Here is a 25,279-nt window from a genome sequence, read left to right on the forward strand (position 1 = left end):
ACATGGACCTGTGGGAGACAGTCCAGAGGAGGCCACCAAAATGATCAGAGGGATGGCTCTCCTATGAAGACAGGCTGAGAGTTGGGGTTGTCCAGCCTGGAGAAGAGAAGGCTCCGGGGCAACCTTATTGGGACCTTCCAGTACTTAAAGGGGGCTTATGAGAAAGATAGGGACAGACTTTTTAGCAGGGTCTGTTGTGATAGTACAAGAGGGTATATTTAGACTAGATATAAGTAAGAAACTTTTTACAGTGAGGGTGGTGAAATACCAGTACAGGTTGCCCAGAGAGGTAGTAAATGCCCCGTGTCTGGAAATCTTCCAGGCTGGACAAGGCTCTGAGCAACATGATCTATTTGAAGATGTCCCTGCTCATTGCAGGGGTTTGGATTAGATGACCTTATAATGTCCCTTCCAACCCAAACTGTTCTATGGTTCTATGATTCTATGATTCTGTGATTCTATGACTGTAACATGCAGAAGCCTTCCACAGAAGAAGAATAGAATGGTGAGGAAAAAAATTCACTTCCTTGCAAAAAAGGAAGTAACATTTACACAGACCACTGCAAGGAATTCAATGAGATGTTTTATCCCCTGAGCAGTAAAGTTTCCTTGTGCAATTATTTCCTATTGTTTCCTTTCTCCAGATGAATTTAATCATGAGATCATAATTTCAAATTCCTGGAAGGTATACCTAACATTCAGATCAGTGCAGCCTGGAATAAGTATGCATAGGAAACTGGAAAATGTTGACACGTGTATCTGCTCCAAGAGAAATAGAAGAGATAATCCATGGACATTGGGGTTTACAGAAGTGTCGGTAAACAAATTTATTTCAAAACCTGAAAAGCTGGAAGTTTGATGGATAGGTAGGACAGGAATCATCTCCACCTTAGTGACCCAGATGGCTTTTCTTACTTCCTTGCCTGCTGTTTGTCCATTTCAGCACCCTGTCATTGCAAGATTATTTTGCAGCAAGGAACCTTGGACCTGCTGAGAAAGTAAACGTGCTTGAACATGCACATTCCCTGAACATTAACAGACCAGAATTTCTGGACATGAGTAAGAGGCATCCCATGGGATACAGTAAGTTACTGTAACACACTTAGCCATGACTTCTTTTGTCTCAAAAGATGCAACACTATCTGTCTGGCTGGCATCTCATGTTAATAGACTGAGAAGCAAGCTGTTGATGCTGGGCCTAGCAATTAGCCACCCAAGCAGACATGGTCCAAGCCATGTCACACAGCGCCTATTAAAACAGGATCGCAACGCATCTGACCCTGAAGAGTCTTTCTAACAGGTGGTTAGGGAGCTGTGGTTAGACCTGCAATCCCACGAGGTATCACGTGGATTAGTGTGGGGTGACAACAGCTTCTCTTCTTTGAAGTGCAGGTGCCAGATGTATAAAAGCAACTAACTGCACACCCCCGCAGACTCTAATCCCATCCTGTGACTTAATTCTTTCTTCCCCATCCCTGGATCAGCTTTGGTGATCCAGAATAACATTGTTCCTTGCCATCAGCACAGGTTAAAATACAAGAGATGAACAGGTTGCCAGTAGTCCATGCACAAAACCACAGCTCTTATTCTGTATTTCCAAATAACGTAAAAATCTACACCAGGCATAGTTTGGCTTCTAAGTACCATTTTTGTGCATGCAGGTACGTGAATTGTACACCCACAATCATGTCCTATTTTACGATGGATATTTAGTTCCTGGTGTATACATTTATTTGCTATTTCTAAAAGTGTTTAGCCTTTGTTGTTCCTGAAAAAGAAAATAATAATAATTGTATATTTATATATATACTAATATAATACTAATAACTATAATATAATAATAAAAGTTTAAAGCTAGAACAAACATTCAAAGAAGCCGAAGTACATTACCGTTGCGCAGCTCCTTAGAGGTCCTGTGATTTTTGAGTGCAAGGAATCAACACTACAGGGCTGGTACAATGACTTTGCTTACAAAGTGCAGCACTACCTTTCAGGAAGGAGAATGATGAGTTCTTGAAAGGGTGGATTGGTTTTTCCCTTAGTATCAATGAGGCCCTGCATGCCAAAATGTGCCTGTGTTTGATGGGTTAAGGGCTTTATGCAAGTGGTTCTTGGCAGACATTAACTAACTGCTGAAAACAATCCCATCTGTAAAACTGCACCAATTTGGCAGGCACGAAGTTTCCTCTCCTCATACCGTGTGCTGAGTGATGGAATATGAATCACAAGAGTTAAAGATAGAAAAGATATATTAGCTCATCTATACTTCTACTGCCAGGCCAGTCTTATTCCCTGACATATTCAAAACCGCTTTCAAGTCCTTTCATAAAAGTTGCACACAGACTTACACCAATCCTTTGGCAAACGCACAAGCCTAATGGCTTGAAAATTAGAAAAGTAGCTTTTGCCTAATTTCATGGCATTACCTCCTTGGCATGCCCTTGGCAACTTCGCTATATGTTTAAGTCTCTTTCCACTTGTTTCCAATTCTACCACATCATTCCTGTCAAATGCCACAGCAAAGGAGCAGATTTGCAAAGGTGGCAGTTTTTAGCATCCTCAAAAATTTTCAGAGCAGCTCTACATAGAACAGTGCAGCTGCTGGGGTGGACGGTAAGCAGCTATTAAAAGAAAAAACAGAGTTATGCAAAAGTACAGGGACAGAGTTCTGCTAGCGGAGGCATGACTGAACCATTACTGAGGAACAACAGGCTTTCCTGAATGTTGCTGCTACATCTCATGCAGTCTGTTTATCAAATGCTAACAAGAATCTACAAAAAAAACCACTGCAAATCAAAATCTGAGGTTTCCTCTTGCTTTTTAAAATTTCCTGTAATGGAAACTGAAAGATTTCTCTCACTGGGCAATTCTGCATTCTTAAAATGTCACATTCATCCATGGGTAATTGTATGAATTGGTTACAAGTACACAGGTAGCTTCCTGATGCAGCCTTTCTGTATAACGTATTTCTTACTACAATTTCTATCTGTTCTTCAGACTGAAGTTGCAGTTCCTGCAATAGACATCACAGTTTAGAGCATGCCAGTTGCTTAGTATGCCAGAAGCCTGGTTTAAAAGACCAGACCCTAGACAGCCTACTTGTATTCACCACCTTCTTACCTGCACTCTGTTCCTCCCACTACAAAGGTGATAATGACATAGAAATTAGAAGCACGTGTGTGGCTTATCATTTGCCCTGAGGTGATTCAGCATTTGATTTAACTGAAATCTTCAGCTGCCTCCATCCTCTTTCTTCATGGAAAATCTTGCCCTACCTGGCACACAGGAAGGTGAGAAAAAGAAAATCTTACTACTCTACTCTACTCTTTAGTAGTTATCTCCTAAATTACATGGTGGCCTCAGGGGGAGGCTCAGAATGATGGTTTATCATCTTCTGACAGTGTCAGATCACAGCACACCCACTAGTGCCAGGCAGCAGTCTGAGCACGAGTAATACATCTCCCTTTGCTGCTCCAGACGGTAGAGCTGGAAATCGATGGTGAGCACCCAAAGCTTATCTTAATGGGCTAACAGCACATAGTACAGGTCACAGAATCAGAAAAGCAAAACATAGGAAAGCCGTTTTTGTTCATCTAATCTTGTGCTAGCTTGTTCCCTAAAACAGATATTTTTTTAGGTTGTTTCTGTCTCAAATCAGTTTCTTCCACTTTCTTTGAAGTGTTATGTCCAATCTATTATCACCACCAAAGCTCTGGCAAGACACCAGTCATCACCAGTACTGAGCAGTGCCAGGAATTAAGTTTTTTGAAGGATTTTCACTTTTTATGCCTTTGTATGGCCAACAATCCAAAATCTCAAAATCCTTCAGGAAGGAAATTCCAGGACCCAGCGAAGAAAAGGAAAATGTTGAAATGGTCAAAACATCTTAAAATCACCCTGTATTAATGTCAATTTTTCAACTGTTATATTGCATTATATATATTATAAGGTATGTTGTACACATAATACTTGAAATGAAAAGTCATTTATTAAACATTGTTGATTTTCAGCTTAAATATTGACTGGGAAATCTTCACATGGTTCAAACGTTTTCTTGTTCATGTTTTATGAGAGAAGTTCCAGCCAGTAAAATAGGCTTGATTTCTTCAGAATTTGGTATTTACACACTTTCGCTGTGCCTTTTCCGATAGAAAGCTTGTCAGAAATGTAGTCTTGCACATTTGATTTTTGGTTCTTTTCAGTCATAGTAAATGCCAGTCTAGATATATGGTAAATACATTACTATTTTTTTCCTTTCATGTATACCGAAGTACATACAGTGTACACCCCCAAGTGAACTCCATGTTCTGAATGTAAACATAAACATTTTCCAATTCAGCACATGCATAAACCTGTTGCACACACCTCCTTAAAATAAATTTTATTCAAGAGAGAGAAAAGCACATCATGTTCTAGTTTAAAAGCAGGGAAGATATGTGGGAGGGAGTTTTCTAATCAGTTCTGAATGGAAGAAAGAGAGATGCTCTGCTGTCACTTAACAGACACTTGTGCAAAACTGCCTGTAATTTTACAGTTCCACAGAGACTTATCACAGTTCTAAGTATTAAGCAACACTTACATTCTAATAACAGTTCCCCAGGGGACTGTGACAACTGCTAGGGTTCACAGAAGAACTGCACTGTCAGCCGTAAGAAAAGTTCAGCATCAGCATGAAGTCAAACAGCACTGATGTGGTAGGTTAGGGTCCACCTTTAACTGTTTATATTTATGGTATTTTTAAAAGAGTCCAAGCAAATCATATGATCCTGAGAGATCAGAGAGAGGCAATAGTAGCCTTGGAGAATGAAAATTGCCCAGGGTTTTGTTTTCTCATGTTGTCAATTCAAGGAAGGACAGTAAAAGGCCCTGAACTTTGAAAATGTTTTCAGATTTTAATAAATGAACAAATGTTTTCAGAATTAGGGCTAACGTTGAATATTAACCAAATACTGCAAGTTTCTAATTGCTGTATTTGTCTCCACTCCTCCAGTGGAGCCACTCATTACTGCAAGATCCTCATTGCTATACCTGCTCCCTCTTACCCAGGGAGATACATGGGGAAGATACATGGTGTCTTTACATTTTGCAAAATTAAATAACAAGGCGTCAGCACACAACATACCTAACAGAAAGCTTTGTGTCAAGACACAGTGCAGAACAAAGCTTTAAAGCTTGGTCTGCTAAGCTGCACCAATACGATCTGCATGCACACCCTTGTGCACATGTAAAATAGATTATTGCATTCTGTGTTATTTTTATTCATTTGTATTTTGGTAATGATCACAATGTGCTTGGCATGCTCTCACCACACGCAGAGAAAAGACAGTTTGAACACACACACACATGCACACACACGTAGTCTTCCTTCATGCAGTTTGGGAGAGGATTGAAATTGTGGCCTTACATAATGTATAGCAAATAAGTAAGCAGCAGACAAAAAGTAATTCTATCTATCTCACAGTAGTCAAACTCATAAAATATGGCTTCTCTATATTAAATTTTGGTTTTCATTACAAAGAAAGCTGGACAATGAAATGAAGACAAGAAAATTGTAAACAGAAGAAAGGAGTTTGCTCCCAGTTGTTACTCTCATCTCAGCATTGGCTTTACCAGTGTTCAGAGTGGCAGCCTGGTTTTATTTTCCTGCACTTTTTCCTCACAGAGCTGCTGAGGAAAAAGCATTGTGATATTTGTGCAGCAGTAATGAAGCAGTGAGATAAATATCCTGCATTTTCCAGCCATATGCTGACAGGCTTTCTGAATTAGTGTTAAGGGAACATGCAGTCTCCTGGCCCAGCAGCATCTCCGAGGCCTGGCATCTCAGCCTCCATACCCTGACATGGTGGTAACTCTGGTCTGAGGTATTTTATGGCTACACAGAAACTTCGCCATTCTGTAGCTAGACCATAACTTGGAATAGAACTGGGAAGATAACACAACTTTTATTTAGCATAATTAGTCTGTGATTGGTAGCTAATTCTAGGTAGTTTTCCCCAGATATTGTGATAATGAAATAATGTTGTTAGAATTCACCACCAGCTTATAGCTGGATCCTTGGTGCAAAAAGGCAGGAGTACTCCCAGACTGCTGAATGCCTGTATAATTTTATTCGCTAAAGAGAAGCTTCAGTGGCATGGCCAGAATTATTTTAGCTTTTGGATCACATCAAACAAGCCAACTCGTCTCTAAAAAGCAGGCTAGAGCAGTTGCAATGAATAAGTACAGCTTACTTGCCCGAGCTCATTTATATCAAGCCAAGCCAGCCCAATGCAGAAAAAGATTTAGAGCTTGTCTGCCTTCTTCAGGTTGCATCAAGTTGATGTACTTCATTTTAAGCCTACCACCTGAGCAGTCATGCAGTGGTAGCATCCTAATAGCTTTCATTTTCCAGTGAGTCAGTGCTTTCAGACAAGGAAAGTTTCCTCTGAAGGCTTCACTTGCTTATAGCAGCGGTGACCTCCGCTCACAGTGGCATTTTTCTAGCGGTTGCATGTGGTCCATGAAGCAACTAAAAACTGCTGCACCCCACCTTGGGATCACACAAGAAAAATCCTGGGAAGCTCTCCAGCCATCCCACGATCTGACTCTTTTGAAGAGCCATGGAAGCGAACAGCCACAACCACCGGAGAAGCAACTCGCGCTTCAGTCTGAGAGCCAGGCAGACACTCTACGCACACATCCGATGTGACGCTGACCGCCGCAAGCTGGCCGCAAGCCAAGCACTGTGCTAGTCGACAGCTGTGACAGTGGCTTTAGTGGCCACAATCACAGGTTCCTCTATCTCATCTGCAGCTGCCCAGGAAAGAGCACAAGCATGAGGCCAAGGAAAGAGAAGAAGCCTGGGTAGCTGCTTCAGCAAGGACAACACAGAACAGCTTCCTCTAGTGCAGTTCTGTTCTGGGAGCAATAAAGAGGCACTGTCATGGAGAAGCAGTTGGTGCCGCAGACCCGGAGGAACCCGTGGCTGCAGAAGACAAGGATCCATGCACTTCAGCAACATACACGCAGGAGACCTCCTGCAAGCACCTAGAGCACCTGAAAGTTCATGATGCTCCATTGCTGCCTGCAGGTGGTAACCAATACAGTGCTGACAGCCTGACAGCGGAGCTGTTGTGATGCAGGTGGGCACATCGCTTGAATTACAGATATTGTCACTGCCTTGCCCTTAGATTGGCCAGTCCTCAAGATTGGTATTGACTGTTTGGATGCACAGACATTATCGTGTGTTCTTCTGTCTTCTTCTGAGTCTTCCTGTTTTCTTCCAGCTACCACAGCTGATGAAGACTTGCTTATATTGGGAACTCTCTAACAGTCACCAAAGCAGCTGCAGGGTGACTGCAGAGTATGTCGTTGGGAAACAGTGATCACTGGTGTGCAATATCAGCCTTAGAAAGCCCTGATGTGTGGGCAGCAATATTATCTGGAGCAGTATAGGAAGCATTGCAGAGAGAGAAAGACACCAATTTTCCAGGCAGTCTGAGCGCACTAGGAGATGCCACCTCCTACAGGAGAACTGATGATGATACAGTATCAGGAGTAGACACATAGACATTCATTTGGCAAAAGAGGCTTTGACCAATATATTGGGATACTTGTCCTAGCTCATGGGGTATGACACCATTAGGTCCATGTTCTCCTGGCCTGTGGTTTTGTCGCACCTGCAGTGTGCCTTCTTGAGGGTATGGTGGTATGAGATGCACTTACTGACAAGAAAGTGATAAGCGTACCTTTGCCATGTGATCTATTTAAGAATTTTGGCCTATTGGCTCAAAGAAACTCTCTGTGGAATACCTCCTCAAATGCTTTGTAAAATGGTATTTTCTTAAAAGAATGGAAGAAGAGTGCTCTCTGGCTAGGAGCATTTGGTTTAATGGGCAAAAAGAGAAAATTGAGTCACATTTGAACAAACAATATTTCTGTCTTCCTTAAACTGCAACTGCTTACATGCTGTGCAAACAGTTGGGGCTTGAACTGTAGGATCAGAGAGGTCTCAGTTTGGAAACTTTAATCTTTGGATTCAAAGTTCCTGTTGCCTCTTGGAGCTCCCTTGAGAATGCTAGAGTCTGAACGAGTTCATGAAACACCAGCTTCACCTCCAGAGGAATCAAAGCAATGCAGTGTTCACAAGTTACTATTTTTGCTACAGAAGGAATCACTAGCTGAAAGGGTTATGACACTTTGTGCTGGTTTTGGCTGGGGTAGAGCTGATTTTCTTCACAGTGGCTAGCATAGGGCTATGTGTTGGATTTGTGCTGAAAGCAATGTTGATAATAGAGGGATGTTTTCCTTATTGCTGAGCAGTGCTTACAGAGAGTCAAGGCCTTTTCTGCTTCTCACACCACCCCACCAGAGAGTAGGTTGGGAGTGCACAAGAAGTTGGGAGGAGACACAGCCAGGACAGCTGGAAGCCCAACTGACCAAAGGGATATTCCGTACCGTATGACATCATGATCAGCATATAGAGCTGAGGGAAAGAAGAAGGAAGGGGGAGATGTTCAGAGTGATGGTGTTTGCCTTCCCAAGTAACCATTATGCGTGATGGAGCCCTGCTTCCCTGGAGGTGGCTGAACACCTGCCTGTCCATGGAAAGTCATGAATGAATTCCTTGTTTTGCTTTGCTTGCGTGCGCAGCTTTTGCTTTCCCTGTTATATTGTCTTTATCTCAACCCATGAGTTTTCTCACTGTTACTCTTCCAATTCTCTCCCCCGTCCCACCGTGGGGGACGGAGCGAGCAGCTGTTGTGATGCTTAGTTGCCGGCTGGGGTTAAACCACGAGACACTTCAAGGTATGTTCTTTGCAGCAGGCAAAGTCATTCATGCCTGTCACAGGGAAATCCTCACCAAAATTCACTGCCCTGCAGCACCAGCCCTTGTACTGATCCTTGGCAGAGCAGCAGGAAATACCTCACCAGCCTCTAAGTTTGCTGAAGACTTCCTGGTGTCCAGGACTGTGAAGACTGCTTGTATACACCCCTGATTTGCTGTTTCCTTTGAAGCACTGCACCACATAGCTTCACACTGATTCACTTTGTTTTTCCATTCTCTCATTGCCTCTCACTTTTCGTGGTATAAAGAAGGAAGGTCCGTTAGTGGAACAATGTCAGTGTACAAGATAAATAGTTTTTATTAATGAAAATGCAAATGCAAACCTCATTCATATTTAGCAACAGGGACATTTATCAGCTGCTTCAGTACTCTTTGCCTATAATCAGTCAGCCAGGCCTAGATGTCGCAGCAGGGAGTGCAGTTTGTGTATGTTATGGCTGTACCATGGGGCCCCGGCTACTTTGCAGGAGCCTCGGTGAACACCCAGCTGCATGGCAACGCCATGTCAGGATGAAGTACAGCCCACAGCATCCCATGTGTCCTGCTTTCTACACAAAGGAAACGCAAGCACAGGGGACAGAATGAAATCTTGGTGCTGTCCAAGAGCTCCACTGGTCTAGATGATCAGAGTCAGGACCCGGGGAGGTAAACCCCAAAGGACATTTGCTCTGCAGAGTAAACTTAACCTCCGTTACTCTGCCTCCGGCGTAGTGTCCTCAGGTCAGAGAGGTAGCCCTTCCACCCAGACTGTCCACTCCATAGTCTTTGCATCTAAGTGGGACATCCGATACACTTACCGCTGAGCTTGCATGCCCTGGAGCAGTATCAGCTGCCTAAAGTCATCACACATAGTATATTATTGATGTAGATGAAAGAAACCTGTTTCTTCGCTTGACAATGCCTCTTCTCTTTCCCAGCTATTATTGGAGTTTGAGAGTCACAGGTTCTTATGGGAAGCTGTTCCTCACACACAGGGTTTTCAGCGCCTGCTGCTGATGGGACTTCAGGTTAATGTAAAGGCAGTCAGGCACCAAAGAAAAAGAAGTAGAAGAGCAACAAGAAAGCATGCTTTGTTAGTTCATTTACCCACAACATCTGCTTCTGCAATGCCTTTCCAGTGCCTGATTATAGCAATTCTCCTTCTTCAGCAATTCTTAGGTTTTGCCTCCTTGCCATATTGCCTTTTTGGTTGTCCTCCTTACGTAACCCCTCCAAACTTAAACCTCTCCTTCATTTCATCATTTGTTTGCAGTTGTTGTGCAGCGTTTAGCAGCAGTGTTCCAGGAAAGCTCTGATGCACTTTGAATTTTCTGCTGCTCATCATTCAGATTTTATGATAGTAAAGCCAAACACAAAAAACAGCAATATAGCAACTGGCACTTATGTTAAACTAGGGGAGTACAGTGCCTATATGCAGATCTTTTTATATCAATGCAGATTGACTTACTACTAAGTAAATTCAATGTGTGCAAAAGTCCCAAGGTACAATCAGTATTGATCCACAAAGTTAATCTTTCCTTGTTGTGCTGCTAGGTCATGGTCATGCAACACTGAAATCAACTGAAAGTCTTTTTTAAGAGTTAATGAAGACCAAATTCTAACACAAGATTTTTCTTGTGAAATAGAAAAGGAGGTCATATGTAAATGCAGACCTACAAACCCACTTGAAGTTAATAATGACTTTGCACATAAATCATCCATCACGCTATTTGCACATTCTGTCATAGTAACTATCCAGCCTACAGCAGCCCCGCCCAGAGATTTTAACTGATTTACATCAAATACACATTGCCCATGTCATTGTTAATGACTCTGGCCTACAGACATGCCTGAAAATTCCAGTCCTCTCTTCCAGACTAAAATTAGCTACAGATGTCTCCCAATTTGTTTTTGCTCAGTGAATGCCATATATTGTGAGGGAAAAATATACTGTATTGGACAATATATCATAAAGCATCTACATTGTTTCATTGATGAAGAGCCTTCCCAGATGATGATGGAAAGCTTTAATGTCTCAGCAGAGGAACTGATAGATACGTGGAACAAAAGCGTGGGTAGTTGAGCCTCTCTCCAGCACCCCAGTGCAGGTAACTCCAGATAACTCCTGCTGTGTACTGGGTGTGGGTCTCTCAACTAGGCATTCATGCTAAGCATTTCATCTACATGGAGAAATTCATATGTCAAACAGTGTTGGTATAATTATCTCACTAGAGCTATTATCAACATAAATCCTTGCATGAACACTCTCCTTCTTGACTAAGACTGCTCACATGGGAATTTATTCCAGCATAACTATAACACTATAATTAGACCAATATAGTTCTACTGGTTAAAATTCCCATCTAGAAAGTGCTATCAAAATTACTAGAAGAAACAGTACCAATTCACCTTCATTTGTTCAGCCACATTTCTTCACTGCTAGTTTTGTATACAGAGAAAGGAAAATAAATTTATTCTCTATATAACGCAGAAGAGAGACATTTTTACATTGTCTGGTATTATATCTTCTCCTGTGTCAACAGTAATTGCTATAAAATTTCATATCAAGCATATGGTAGCATAATGTAACTCAGAACCCAGAGAATCAAAAGGCAACACAGACCCCCTAAAAAAAAAAAACTCAGTAGAGTTTGGTGAGCTACTATTAAGGGGGGAAATGGCAAATTTTCCATTTGCACTAATTAAATGTAATCACAGCTGACAAGTAACTGTTCCCCCCAGGGGCTTACTGAATCTGTTCAAAAGCTCTAATTCCAGATTAAATCAAGGTACAAACAGTTCCAAAAGGCATCAGAGATAGCACGGTCACTACTGGAATATTAAAATATAACATCACCCATACAGATCAAGTGATTTCTTATCTGTGCAGTTCTTGTCATGATGAAAACCCCTGTTCATCCCAGTTCAATATCATTCTTCTCCTCTGCCTGCACTCAGTAATTTGCTCCTTTCTCCACAGGCAGAAACTAACTGTGGAGGTGGAACAATGAAGTCTTTCATGGCAAGAAAGAAGAAAATAAAACCCCTTTCACTGGACATCTTTTGCTCTTGGTCTCTCTATTTTTGTGAGACAACGGCTGCCTATGCATTTTCAAAAAAGAGAAGGCTAAAGAAGAGATTATTATAGTTATAATGGTCAAAGAGGACACCCTTTTCATAGCACGTCTCTTACCTACACCGTTTCAACATTCAAAGAAGTAGGACCTTATCAACTACAAGCAGGTACCTGGAGGATCTCTACAGCACTCGCGGTTTGACACCGTCTCTCCTTGTACGCTATGAGGCCTCCACGCTGCAAGCCGCTGCGGCAGGATGGGCACGTATGCCCCCGATGGGAAGCGCAGATGGGCTGATGTGGGCATGGGACCCCGCCACGATGGAGTGCGGGTTTGGGGCGTGAAGCCAGCACTCCTCACCTCCGTGCACACGTGGGAAAGCCGGCGTAGCCCTGTTGCACAGCGTACGTGTTTAGCGGAGCGGTGCCTCGATCAGACGCGCTGCAGCGGCACAGCACGTGCGCCGGGCTGGGCAGGGACGCTCCTCTGCAGCACGGTCCATCTGCTTGGCTTGCCAGACCCACTCTAGCGCTGTCGCCATCATCATAAAACAGTCCCAGCCAACATAAAACTGTGTTGGTAAACTATAAAGCAGAGACCAAGCCAAGCACTGAGGTTCCCCAAGCTCCCGGTTATCTCCCTTTAAGACATTACCCTAATAATTAGTAGAATCAGTGGAGCTCATGGTGGGCAAAGGAGTTTGCCCACATGGAGCAACTTGTGACACTGGAGCTTTCTTCGATCTTTCAGTGGTGCACCAAGAGGTCGAATAATGATTTCCATAAGGATTCCCACTTTTTTTTTTAATAGGATCCCAACAGAAGCTTACGGTTTTAATTACAGCTAGTGGAGCTGAAATCTGTATTCCATCCTCTCAACCCCAAAGATCTTTTTCCATGAGATTTTTATTTTAAAAACATGTTTTATTGTTCCTCTGAGTCTTTTCAAATTCCTGCCCTTCTTTAAGAACAGTGTCTCAAGGGCTTTGTTTAAATATTAATTTATTTTCTCCTCCAACATACTCTTTTCATTAGAAAAATACTTTGTCATTTACTACCATGATCTGGGTCCTCTACGAATTTCAGCAGCTCCTGAAAAGTGCGAGTGCTCAGTTCCTCAGCTCAAGACAGCATCCCTCGGAGACCACTGAGAGGGAACTTGGAAAAGGCTGAAAGCAATTCCCATCCAACCAAAAAGCAGACGAATAGCTGCCGTGAGAACAAAGGCTGCGTTGCCTGGCAGAACAACGGAAACTAATCTGGCATTATGGGCCTGGAACTTTGATTCTTCTTGGAGCATCTTCACATTTATATTCAGCCTCCCAAACTGGAAAAGGAGAGGAAAAGGAAAAGCATTGTATGTCATCCAGGAAGAGAGGCTGGTAGCCGAGGCTACTTTACACACCTCTGGTTTTGCTGTTTAGCATTTTAGGAAACTTAAGTCTCTTGGGCTTCTACCATTACCAGTCATCCCTTCAGTTCAAACAGATGAGAAAAGTGTTAGGATTCCTAACCTCTGCTAAGGACCCATGTGAAAGGTGGTCAGGAGAGCTCAAGAAGATTACTTCTTCAGCTTAAGGGGTGACTTCCTTTTTAAAAACCCCAGGAAATTACATCCCCACATTTCCTGCTCCCTGCACACCATAAGAAAAGCCTGATGAAAGAGAGACGTTAACAATGTGAAGTCAAGCACTGAAAGGTCCATAAATATTAGCATAACGGTAGGCAAAATTATGAGTAGAAAAAAGTGTATGCAACAATATAATTAAAGCTGGTAGCATAATGCATAACCTCAAGGGGCCTGAACTAAGGCTGCCCCAGCAACTCCCAGCTTTCAAATACTAGATTTCACAATGTTCATGTTTCTTTCTGAGAGCTTTCTGGACTGCAGTGTATCCACTGTCAGCTTTGCTTGTGGCTGTATGGATAGCAGCATTGTTTTTAAAAACCTGACTTCAAAAACAACCTTGAAAAACAAGGACTTTTAAAATACCCCAAATATAATTTTTGTAGGGAAAAAAGAAAGTAGCAACATATAATTTGCAAAGTTTCAAGTTCCATGAAGTCTGCCTGTTCCCAAAATCAAGCAAAATTCTATGGTTACAGTGACCATGAAAAGGTACATTGATTAGCAATCACTTTTCAATTTCATAAAATCACCGCAAAATCTTCTTCCTAGAAAATATATCTCTTACCTTTATGCTGAAAACCTAGTCTGGCTGCTGATACTTGGAAGCCGCAGCATTCCCAGTATAAGAACTTCTCCTGTAAACTCTTACCTTATTTAGCAAAATTCTGCTGAGCTGATGAATGAAGCCACTATTGCTAAACACCACCAGAAGCTCCTCACAAATGTACCTGCATCTTCTCTCCTTTCTGCAGGGGTGAGCATGCATGAGGCTCAGCAATTCAGCAAAGGGAGTCTGCTAAACTACAGATGGGTCATTCTTCGTGACATACATCTAACACAGATTCACAGGCATATCTCCAGCTCCCTGGTTCCTACTACTCACAAATTCAGGAATTTTGCTTAAGAATCCTTGTTTCCATCTGTGGGATTTGCTAGCCTGGTTGTAGGTCAAATTCCAACACGCAAAGGTCCTATTAATATATAGTGACATAATATTTCCCATTAAATTACTCAGCAAAAAGAGAGAACTGGCTGACTCACAAACTGGGCATTGCCACGATTGATGGATCTTAAAAAAACAGGTCATCCTGAAATACTCTGAAAGCTTCTAAAATAAGTGCAAGACCAAAGGTTTCAGGGTCAGCATGCCTGAGTGTTACTAGTACTATTGTGACTATTTTGTCATTTGTCGCTGGTTTGGAAAGGCTTGTTCTAACAGCTGGGTGATTTCAGGCATTCAATGTTTCTTCAGGATAACCTTTTAATCTCATGAGCTTGACTTCTTTCAGTATGAAGTAGTTTAAAATAAAACAGAAAAGCAGACTTTCAATAGTTAGATTAAGCTGCAAGCTTCTCTAGTAAGTGACAACTTTTTCCTCTAAAGTGCTGGGCTTATACAGAAGACTGAATTTTGTGGTTTTTTAGTGTTAGTGAAATTCCAAAAAATAACTGCAGAACGTATCTATTTTGCTTTCAAATACAATCTCAAATCCAAATTTCCCAGTTTGAAAAAAATTAGTGTCAGGGTCACTGGGAACTGAAAAAGTATGAAAATTAGAAAGTGTTCATGTAACCCTGGAGAAAAATGGATAAAAAGTCTTTAGTGAAACACTGGAGCTCCTGAGCCAAGGAAAACTGATGAAGATGGTCCACAGATAATTTTCAGAAAAATCAAAATTGTTGTTAGTAGATGCTAAGATTCTTCAGTGGGTGATAAACACTAACATACAGCTCCTGTCCATTCCCCCAAACAGTAAGAGTTCATCTTATATCAGAAATTAATCAATGTGTGGATTAATGGTGTCATCATCCCCAAAGTTAGAATATGCTGTAAGGCTTCACCAAAGTTTTTCATTTCAGTTATACAAGCAGTACTGTATACTGAAAATCTTTTTTTTTTTTTTTTTTTAAATAAAAGGTTGTCATCTTTGGAGATGTAGGTGAAGATCCACACATTAAAATCTGCAGTTTTAGATACTTCAAAATTTAATCGGGCCTAGTAATTTGCATTGCATATCAGCATACAGTGGCTCACAGTAATTACAGACATGTAGACAGAAACAGAGACTATTTGCAAATAGGCTGCACATCAAAGATGAATATAAACCTTTGCAGCTGGTTTGTTCTTATTATTTGACTCTCATGGGACTCAGTTAAATGCACATTTTAATAACACTGTGGTTTTCTAGAAAGACGATCCACAGGATTATTTCTGCCACCAGCCCCTGTGAACTGCCAGATAACTCGGTCAGTTGTGAGGGTGTGACCGGAGCCCCACGCAGCCCTTCTGTCATCCTTGCATTACTGTGCAATAGGTTGGCTTCCCCTGTGCTCCACCTACACACTCCAATACCCTGTTAGCGTGATGTAACTTAACGCTATTCTGACCACAAAGGCGGCAAAGAGAGAGGCATTTTTTACACTCTGCAGTTAAAAGGAGGAATAGTTAGATACACTGCCTTGGCATGGGGATGGGGCTTGACATCCAGGGCTAAAAGCAGGAAAAGAAGGGAGCATGACAGACCTTCCCAAAAGACATTTCAGATGTGAGAGTAATAGAGTTGTATCTTTTCTCTAAAATATAACAGCAGGTAAAAGGTAGGGAGGGGAAATCAAGCAGTTATGTCATAAAAAATTCATTGCCCACACTTTAAGAATTAATTTGAAATTTTTATTCAGGAGGGAGCAGCAAGCAGAGTGTCCAGACACTGGCACCAGGTGAAATGCTACCCAAAGGCAAACAAACACAGCCCAGTGGGCTCTGCATCTCTCTCCTCTGCAGTTTCGAGCCTGTAACCAGCCAGCAGTCCATTCATTTCCTTTTACAAAACCCACAGCTCATGATTGTAACCTCCCCAAAGTCACTAACCCACTGGCTTGCCACAGGCACTTACAGGCATGACTAATTTTACAGTTGCGATGAGCAAAGTCCTTGCACAAAGGGGAGATGGCAGCCAGGAGCGTGGAAAGCCTTCCACCGCCCTCCCGCCCAAATCCGGGCAGGAGAAAAGGCGGCGGCGTGCAGACAAGCCAACTCTTTGTCTGCTTTTGTTCCTTGAGCACACACCAGCGCCACTACGAAACAGCTGCAAGCTGGAAAGGGACTCGGGGCATTCACATTCATCTGCTCAGCCAGGAGTCAGGCCAGAAGCACTTAGTAATTCCCGGCTATTTAATAGCAGTGCCAAGGCAATTGGAGAAAACTGAACATCGGTGGCGGGTTCGAGTGTGTGCCGGCTCCCTCGTTGTAAAAGAGAATGGTAAAATAAATCAATTAAGCAGTGCATGTGCCAGGTTGAGATTCTAAGTCACAAGCTAAACCATTTTCATTTGGTGCGGCTGGTTTTCAATTTTACAGTATTTCAGCTAATGGCTGCAGGGCTGCTCTAAAGCCTGAGTAGAGAGCCTTCATACTGGTTCGAATGAAAGCAAATACATGGAATGTGTGGGTTAAGTGGCAGGGTTGTTGAGGGGGACATGGACAGATTCATCGTGACCCTCTACTATGGAGGATGCACCACTGCGTGAAGATGAGATAAGAAGCAGATGGGGAAGTAATGGTCTGGCCACCACGTGCAAGTGAAGCAGGAATCCTGGCCAGGCCACAGCCAACATGAGAAGGCAGAGGACAGAGCCATGCTTTACCTTGTCACTGCCTTTCCATGATCCTCTTTTCAGTAACAGTTTATGGGAGAGACATCTTAGAAAATCTCCATATACAGCATCAACGAAAAGCTTCTGCTACAGTCCTGAACAGAGAGGTCCCAAGCCACCTGGGACATTCTCAGGATCTCCACAGAAATATCACTGGTATCATATTTGAAACCCTTCTCAACTTACCCCATCCCAATTTCCCGTGCACTAGATTCATCCAATCTAGGGCCAGGCTAGTAACCTAAAAAAGGATTTCTTTTCCACCCAGTGTAGCTCAGTCAATACAGCTTAGCACCTTTGACAGACCACTAAAGCTTAAATCAAACCCAGCTAAGCTGGTTAGGCTGTGGGTAAGCAAACACCATGAGGGTTTTCCCATTATGTTGCTAAGCAAACACAGAGGAAGAGCTGCTCCGGCAGGACCTTCCCTTTTGCTCCTATAATATTGTCTTGCCAGCAGTACAAATCAAATCTCCAGCAGGCAGTCACCAAAAGGCTGCCCTGAACTGACTCACCCAGGGCCTCACCAGCCATGGGCAATCCCCTGCTTGTGTCCTGGCTGGCAGCAGTGCTTACCTGCATCCAACGAAATGTCTGGACACTCTCTTCCCGTCTTTTTGCTGCAGGGCAGAGTCCCAGAACCTGAATTTATAGCAGAAGAAACCAGCATAACTCTACACAGCACTTGGGTTAATTTTGCTGTGCAGAGGGAAGTGATTGATGCCGAATACTCAGCCACAAAACTTTGTGTCTGTTGGAAGGGCACAGTGAGATATTAAGCCCAAAAAGTTCACTGACGTGTTGTTTTCCACGGGAATTGCTCTGAGAGGTTGAAACTACAAGCAAGAATTACACTAAGAAAATCTGCAGGGAGAATTTCTATAGATTTTGTATTTTCTTTTCATTACTACAGTTTCATTACCTTATATCATTTTATAATTTTATCGGTAACAACCTTAACGCTTGCTGCACCTCGACTAACAATCTTCAAAATGTTCTGGGATAGACAGCCTCGAGTGTAGAGGGTAAACACGTTGTTTCTTTTAATAACAAAACATCGGTATTTTTCCCAGCGTATAGCAAACAGAAGCAGAGAATGACAAAAGGCAGATTATAATCTCCTCAAGGTCTGGATGCCCTGATGCTCTGAGACTGCTGATGTCCTTTTGCTTTGGCATCTTTGCATGTTTGGTACCTTCCTTTGGAAGAAGTACTTACCTTCACTACCTGTTAGGCATAAAATCAGCCTCCCCGAAAAAGAACCACTGGTATTTGGTATCTTCTGCCCACAGGTATTTCCACAATGTTCTGGTTAGGCTCAGTAAATGCTGCATTTATCTGTCTTTGATCCTCTTCTGTTGTCCTAATTGCAAGTATGCAATGCTCAATATTGTTTATGTTTTGCACTGCTACAGTCAGTGAGAGTTTCAACATCAATTACAAAAGGAGCCAAGTTACATATGTGATAATATACCAGCCCTAATTGTACTCCTCCGTCTGCTGTGGTCTTTTATAACTATTTCTTAATCCCAGTTACATCATTTTAACTACTTTAGGGTCGTCATTTTGAGACTGATGACATTCACATTTATGTTTCTTTTGGTTCTTTGAATGACTTGGCCAATTTCCTAAGCATCCCCTTTATCCCCCCCCAGCTTTGATCCTATCAATACTTGGCTTCAATCCCACTTTCCTCATTATAGCTCCAACATTGATCAGTATGCAGGTCAATTAACTGGGCTACGTTCTTTGTGCCTCACGTGAAGTGGCCCCCCAAACGAACCCCAAATCTCAGCACATCATCCCACTTTGTACCTTACAAGTGGCCCTGGGGAAGAAATGGAAAGTGGCAGATATGACCTGTTAGCTGGCATTTAGGCAAGTAGAGACATTTAATTAGTGGATTTACTCGCAGACTCCCAGTCTGCCTGCATGCCCCACACTGCCTCAGTAGCACAGGGGTGCCCAGGTTCCCTGTCCAATCACCCTTGCCCCTGGTGAGCCCATCCCACACGGCAGGACTTCTACACTTAACTCTTTTTTGTCAAAGACTCTGCTTTTCCACTGACATTAGGAAAGCACTTTTGAGCCCAAATGGTTTCTTAATTTTCAAAGGACTTGAGAAGAATATTAAGATTGTAATTCTTACAAGATGCCAGTGTTAAGTCTGCAAACATGTTACGATGAAGACATCTCTCTCTTTGCCAGAGAAAGCTTCCCCTTATCCCTTACACAAAGTTTGCTATATTATACTGCAGCCAGGAGAGTCTGTAGCACAGTCCGTCTAAGACAACATCACCAAGACATATCTGTAGCTCAAACTTTCCCCACAGTTATCTAATCTCTAATTGGGCTAAGAGGGAGAGGAAAAATAGGGTCTCAGTATTAGCAGTTGTACCAACAGGCTGTCTACTTAAATATCCACCAGCTGTTTTTATCACTTTCTGTGAACTGGAACAATGAAAATTTCCCAAGTATAAAGCTATCAGTTTAAAAAAAGAAAGATAACACAAATACCATTTTCGACTACCAGTTATACCTGAGACATAACTTTCTCTTTTGCTACTGAAATCAGACTTCATATTCTGTCTTTGTTTCATATTTTATGAGCTGTAGTAATAATTTTCTTCAAAACACTGCTCATAGGTGTATTGCCTTTGTCTTGCAAAAGCTGGTTCCTTTGCAGCAATGGAAAGGAAAGAAATGTTTTCAATATTAAACTACACTCTTGAGTGTAATTACACTCTACTGTGCTTTTCAACTGTTGACGCAACAAATAAAGTGAAGTAGAAAGATGTTGGTGATATAGCCCATCTCCTCCAACTAGTAGGAGAGAAGAGAAGAGACCAGGCTAACAAGATGACATTCAACTACTTGCTGAAAATTGATCACTTAAGAAAGGTATCTGACCACATGATCTCTTCCCACAAAAAAAAAAAAAGTTAGCTTCTCTTATGTATGCCTGGTTGGAACACACTAAAAGGAAGGCCTTCTTCAACGTGCGCAAAAGGACCTTGCACAGCTTCTCTCTGAAGAGATACTGATGTTAGAGAGGAAGTCTTGTGAAAAAGCACTGCCAGTATTCTGGAAACGCCATTATTGTGACCTTGTGGACACAGAATTAGATGGACAAGCAAGGATCTCAATTTCCACAGGACTTAGAATCCAAAACCCCAAGAGTTCAGTGCTGACATCTGACAAATTTTCAGTAAACTCCTCGATGGCTATCTAGCCTCAAAATCTGTCTTCGTCATAAACTGTGAGATTTAAAAAATAAAATGTGATGCTAAAAACAGAGGGTAATAGGAAGGTTATCAACAGTGAAAACCCAACAGAAGGAACAATGATAAAAAATCAAAAGTGCATAAAACAAGTAAATTAAGCCCAGGTACTGAAAACCTAATAGGATGAAAAGATATATAGGATATATAGGGTGCTTAGACATACTGCAAAAAGAAGCAAGAAAAGACAATTATAGTCCAAAGAATGAATACTTCCTTGGAGTTCTCATAAATTATGTATTTTCCCATACTGATAAATCTTTAGGACATAGCATTAGTATTAGTATTGTATTTTATCATTGGAATGCTTATTTTACAAAAAGCCAGTAGGCATTTTCAGGCCTATGATGACAGACTACGCAAGACCGCTGATGAGCTACATTGAAGGAAGCCAAAGTGTCCACTGATGGGCTACACTGAACGAAGCCAAAGTATCACTGGTGTTGCTCAGGATAGGCCTGGAAATCTCCCTTAGTACTTACAGATTGAGTGCCAGCTCTCAAAAGAGATTCTCCCTGCCTCTGCAGCTTTCAACCTCCAGATTAGCAAGTGATCAAACTTACCCAGTGGCAGAGTAACTAAACTGTCCAGTCTCTGCCAATCGGCACAGTAAAAATACTGATTCAGTGCCATGAAGACACTCATTCATATCAGTATATTTGCTTCTCAGGATTGTACGATGTCTAGAAACAAATTTAACTGTGTTAGCGTGAACTAACATGGGCGGGATGGGTTAATATTTTACATGGTTTAATGGTTGGACTTGATGATCTTGAAGGTCCTTTCCAACCTAGTGATTCTGTGATTCTGTGATTCTATGGAGGAGTATTGCGAGTACTGAAGCAGTCCCTGAGGGATGAAACAAAATGGCAGGGCACCATGGCTTCTGGTGTCCTCCCCAATCTCTTAGGTCAACATGTCTGACTAAAGCCAGGTACATAAATCCATATTTAGGTATTGACCTGCTTTCTAGAAGAATTGAATGTAATTCCCACTTTTGATCCCAGTACAGCAGGCCCTCTTCAGCTGAGGAGAGAAATGCATCTTCTCCCTAGCAGCTAGGGCTTTCTAAAAGAAGTAGTACATGTCATGAGATGATCAGCAGGAAAATGGCTATGCATTTTATGTATCAATATTATAGACTTGGCCTTGTTGAACCTCATGAGGTTCACACACCCATTCCTTGAGCTTGTCCCAGTCCCTCTGGATGGCATCCCATCCCTCAGGCATGTCAACTGCACCACTCAGCTTGGTGTCATTTGTAAACTGGCTGAGCGTACACTTGATCCCACTATGTCATTGATGAAAATGTTAAAGAGTACTGGTCCTAATACAGATCCCTGAGGGACACCACTCATCACCCATCTCCATCTTGACACTGAGCCATTGATCACTACACTCTGGACGTGACCATCCCGCCAATTCCTCATCCACCGAGTAGTCCACCCATCAAATTCCTACCTCTCCAATTGAGAGAGAAGGATGTTGTGGGGGACCATGTCAAAGGTCTTACAGAAGTCCTGACAGACAATATCTGTAGCTCGTCCCTTGTCCACCATAGAAGGCCACTAGGGACCTTCAAAGGTCATCTAGTCCAGCTCCCCTGCAATGAGCAGGGACAACTTCTACTAGATCAGGTTGCTCAGAGCCCCATCTAACCTGACCTGGAAGGTTTCCAGGGATGGGGCATCTACCACCTCTCTGGGCAACCTAGGCCAGTGTTTCACCACCCTCACTGTGAAAAATTTCTTCCTTGTATCCAGTCTGAAACTGCCCTCTTTTAGTTTAAAACTATTACCTTTTGTCCTATCGCAACAGACCCTCTTCTCCAGGTTGAACAACCGCAACTCTCTCAGCCTTTCTTCACAGAAGAGGTGTTCCAGCCTTCTGATTATTTTTGTGGCCCTCCTCTGGACCTGCTCCAACAGGTCCATGCCGTTGCTGTGCTGACAGCTCCAGAGCTGGATGCAGGACTCCAGGTGGGCTCTCAGAGCAGAGTAGAAGCGCAGAATCTCCCTCATCCTGCTGGCCACGCTTCTTTGTTAGAGGGGCAGAATCTCCCTCATCCTGCTGGCCACGCTTCTTTGGATGCAGCCCAGGTTACAGCTCACCTTCTGGGCTAAGAGCGCATGTTGCTGGCTTATGTCCAGCTTTTCATTCACCAGTGCCCCCAAGTCCTTCTCGGCAGGGCTGCTCTCGATCGTTTCATCCCCCAGCCTGTATCGATACTGGGGGTTGCCCCGACCCAGGTGCAGGACCTTATGGACAAAGAAATCTTGTAGAGCTGAGAAATGAAGAGGCCGGTAACATGAAGTTCTCACTTGCCTTTGGAGTGCAATGAAGGAAACACTTTGTCAGATTTGCTAATTTTGCATATTCGTTATGTTTCAAACTGCATTCTCAGCAGTGCTTGCGTGTTTTTTCCACAAGTATCTTACTTCTAGAAATGAAATATGAATGACAAACAGACATCTTAATGAGAGTTACCTGCATTTGTTTACATTTACAAGGCTTTTAAAGTAGACTAAGTTACAGAGAGTTTAAAGTCTTGCCAAAACAAGCAGATAGATACTTATGAAAAGAGTCTGAGGCAAATGGCAAATGAAAGATCTTCACAAATGTTTTTAAATTCACAAATTAAGTAACCATCTTCTGTGGCTCCACAGTAAGAACACTGGACTGGCATGCAAAGAATTCATTTGCAGAAGCCCAAACTGGCCACTACGTGAAATCAGCAGCTGTGGAAATTATACTAATACACATCTTCGTTTTCCTGAGTCAGTACATACCTCTTAAAAGTCACTTAAGTCAACATTTTCAAAAGCTTTCAGGAGTTTTGGCTAGCTGGATCTCTAGGTGTCATACCTTGGACACACTGAAGGGCACATTAGGCTCATGTTCAAGGTGTGCCTTACAGGAACTTTGCCAAAACATCTTCTTTAAAGGATGTCTCAGTCTGGGTACGCATCAGACTGCTTAGCTTCTCTGGAAAAGTAGTGTTTTAACCTGTGTGTGTGAGTTACAGCAGAAATACCAGGGGATACAATGGAGACATTTTACCTTTCTGGAGTGCTTGCAAATCTAGTGTTACCTATAAATTTGGTGTTATCAGTTGATGAAACTCCACTAATGAGTAACTCTTTGGTTACAGACAAGTGCCTGTTAAGTCACCTTAAAACTGCAATAGGTGCTACCATGACATTCCACATACATGCATACACTACAGCATATCAAACTACTATAACTACATCTTCCACATGCCAGAGAAGATTTTAAAAATCCATAATCTCAGGATCTCAGGATCTCAGAACAGTGTTAGCATTTTAGTTAAAAAGGGTGCATGTATGCTTTCAGTTTCACTAAGCAACTTTTATACCAGTGCTTTCTAAAGGTGATATGCTTTATACAATACAGACAAAATTTTCAGTTGGTCCTCACTGTCCCAGGAGAGCATTTTAAACCCTACGTTTTCAGAGAGAAATTACATGTGTAATGGTCACTTTTCATTCAGTTTTGCAGGCATGCATGTATTTGTGGACATCATTTTTAGGCACCTGAGAATTGAACCGAAGCTCAAACAAACTGCTTTTAGGTTCCACATACTGAAGTAGTCTCTCCTCAGTGCAAAGACATAAACAAGAGTAAGGGTGTATGAGAAGATAAAATCAGCCCCCACCTTTTTACTTCTCTTAAAACATGCATTGCTTCTATTTAAATGTATACCCATCTGAAGTGTCTGAACACTTTTCCTGTTTATTTATTTAGTTTATTTTGAGAGCACACAAATATTGGTTTTAAGTTATTTATTTTCTTTTGACGTCAAATCATATCTAGTAGTTTGTTTTGTGTAACAATTACTATTCTCTTTGGTCCACAAACTACATGGATTGTTATTTACCCATATCCTGTTGGGAGATCCAAATAAAACTTAAATAACACATAATGCAAAATGTAAGTAACACTATAAAAGAGTATAATAATATAAATAAGTCTTAGAGTCAGGGCCTATCAATAGCTTATCCCACAAAACTCTTTTTCACTCTCAGTGAAAAGTTAGCATAATTCCTATGCCTCAGTTAAGTGCTGTTGAAAACTTAAGCAGGAAGCAAATTTTCAAAGACCAGTAACTCTGAGCAATGCTTCGTGTGATTTACAGTCTTCTGAAGTTAGCAGAATTGTGTCTTATTCCTGTTACTGGGGAACAGTTTCATCCTGATGGGCAAGTTTCAGCTATGCCTTTAAAACTCCAGCCTTTTGAATGCTCCATATTAGTCATAAAAAACAATTTGGCTTCTATACATCCAACATCCTGGAAACCGTTCATTACAGCTTTGCTACTATCGCATGAGTCTCCATATGGCAGCAGATGTAAAGCTTTTTCCTTTCTATGTCATTGACCCAGTCTTAGCTCCAAGGCATAAGAATTCCTGGGGCTCTTTTGTGTGAAGGATCTAAGCAGCTTAATAGGGTAGATTTCTTTTATGGTTCCACCAATTCACATTCACAATTTTCATTCTCTGAGGGAATTTACTGTAGGTTGGTTTTGACCCAATACTATGGTATTCACAGGGCTCCCACAGAACAGCACATGAAAGTATTGGGGTATAGGGAATGGACATCATTACCAGTTATTTTCTGAGCAAATTTATGAATTACCCCTGAGCTTTTCTCAGCATCAGCGAAAACAAAAAAAAGTATTGTCCTGAAACTCCTGTGAGGAGAGAGTTAAAGTTGTGTTGTGGATTTCTTTTTCTTCCTTAAACTAAATGAGAACATTCATAGACCATTACCAGTGCTGTCCTGCCAAATATTTACATCTCTGTGGTAAGCAA

The sequence above is a fragment of the Phaethon aethereus genome (genome assembly GCF_964289735.1).
Source record: "Phaethon aethereus genome assembly, chromosome: Z".
NCBI lineage: Eukaryota > Metazoa > Chordata > Aves > Phaethontiformes > Phaethontidae > Phaethon > Phaethon aethereus.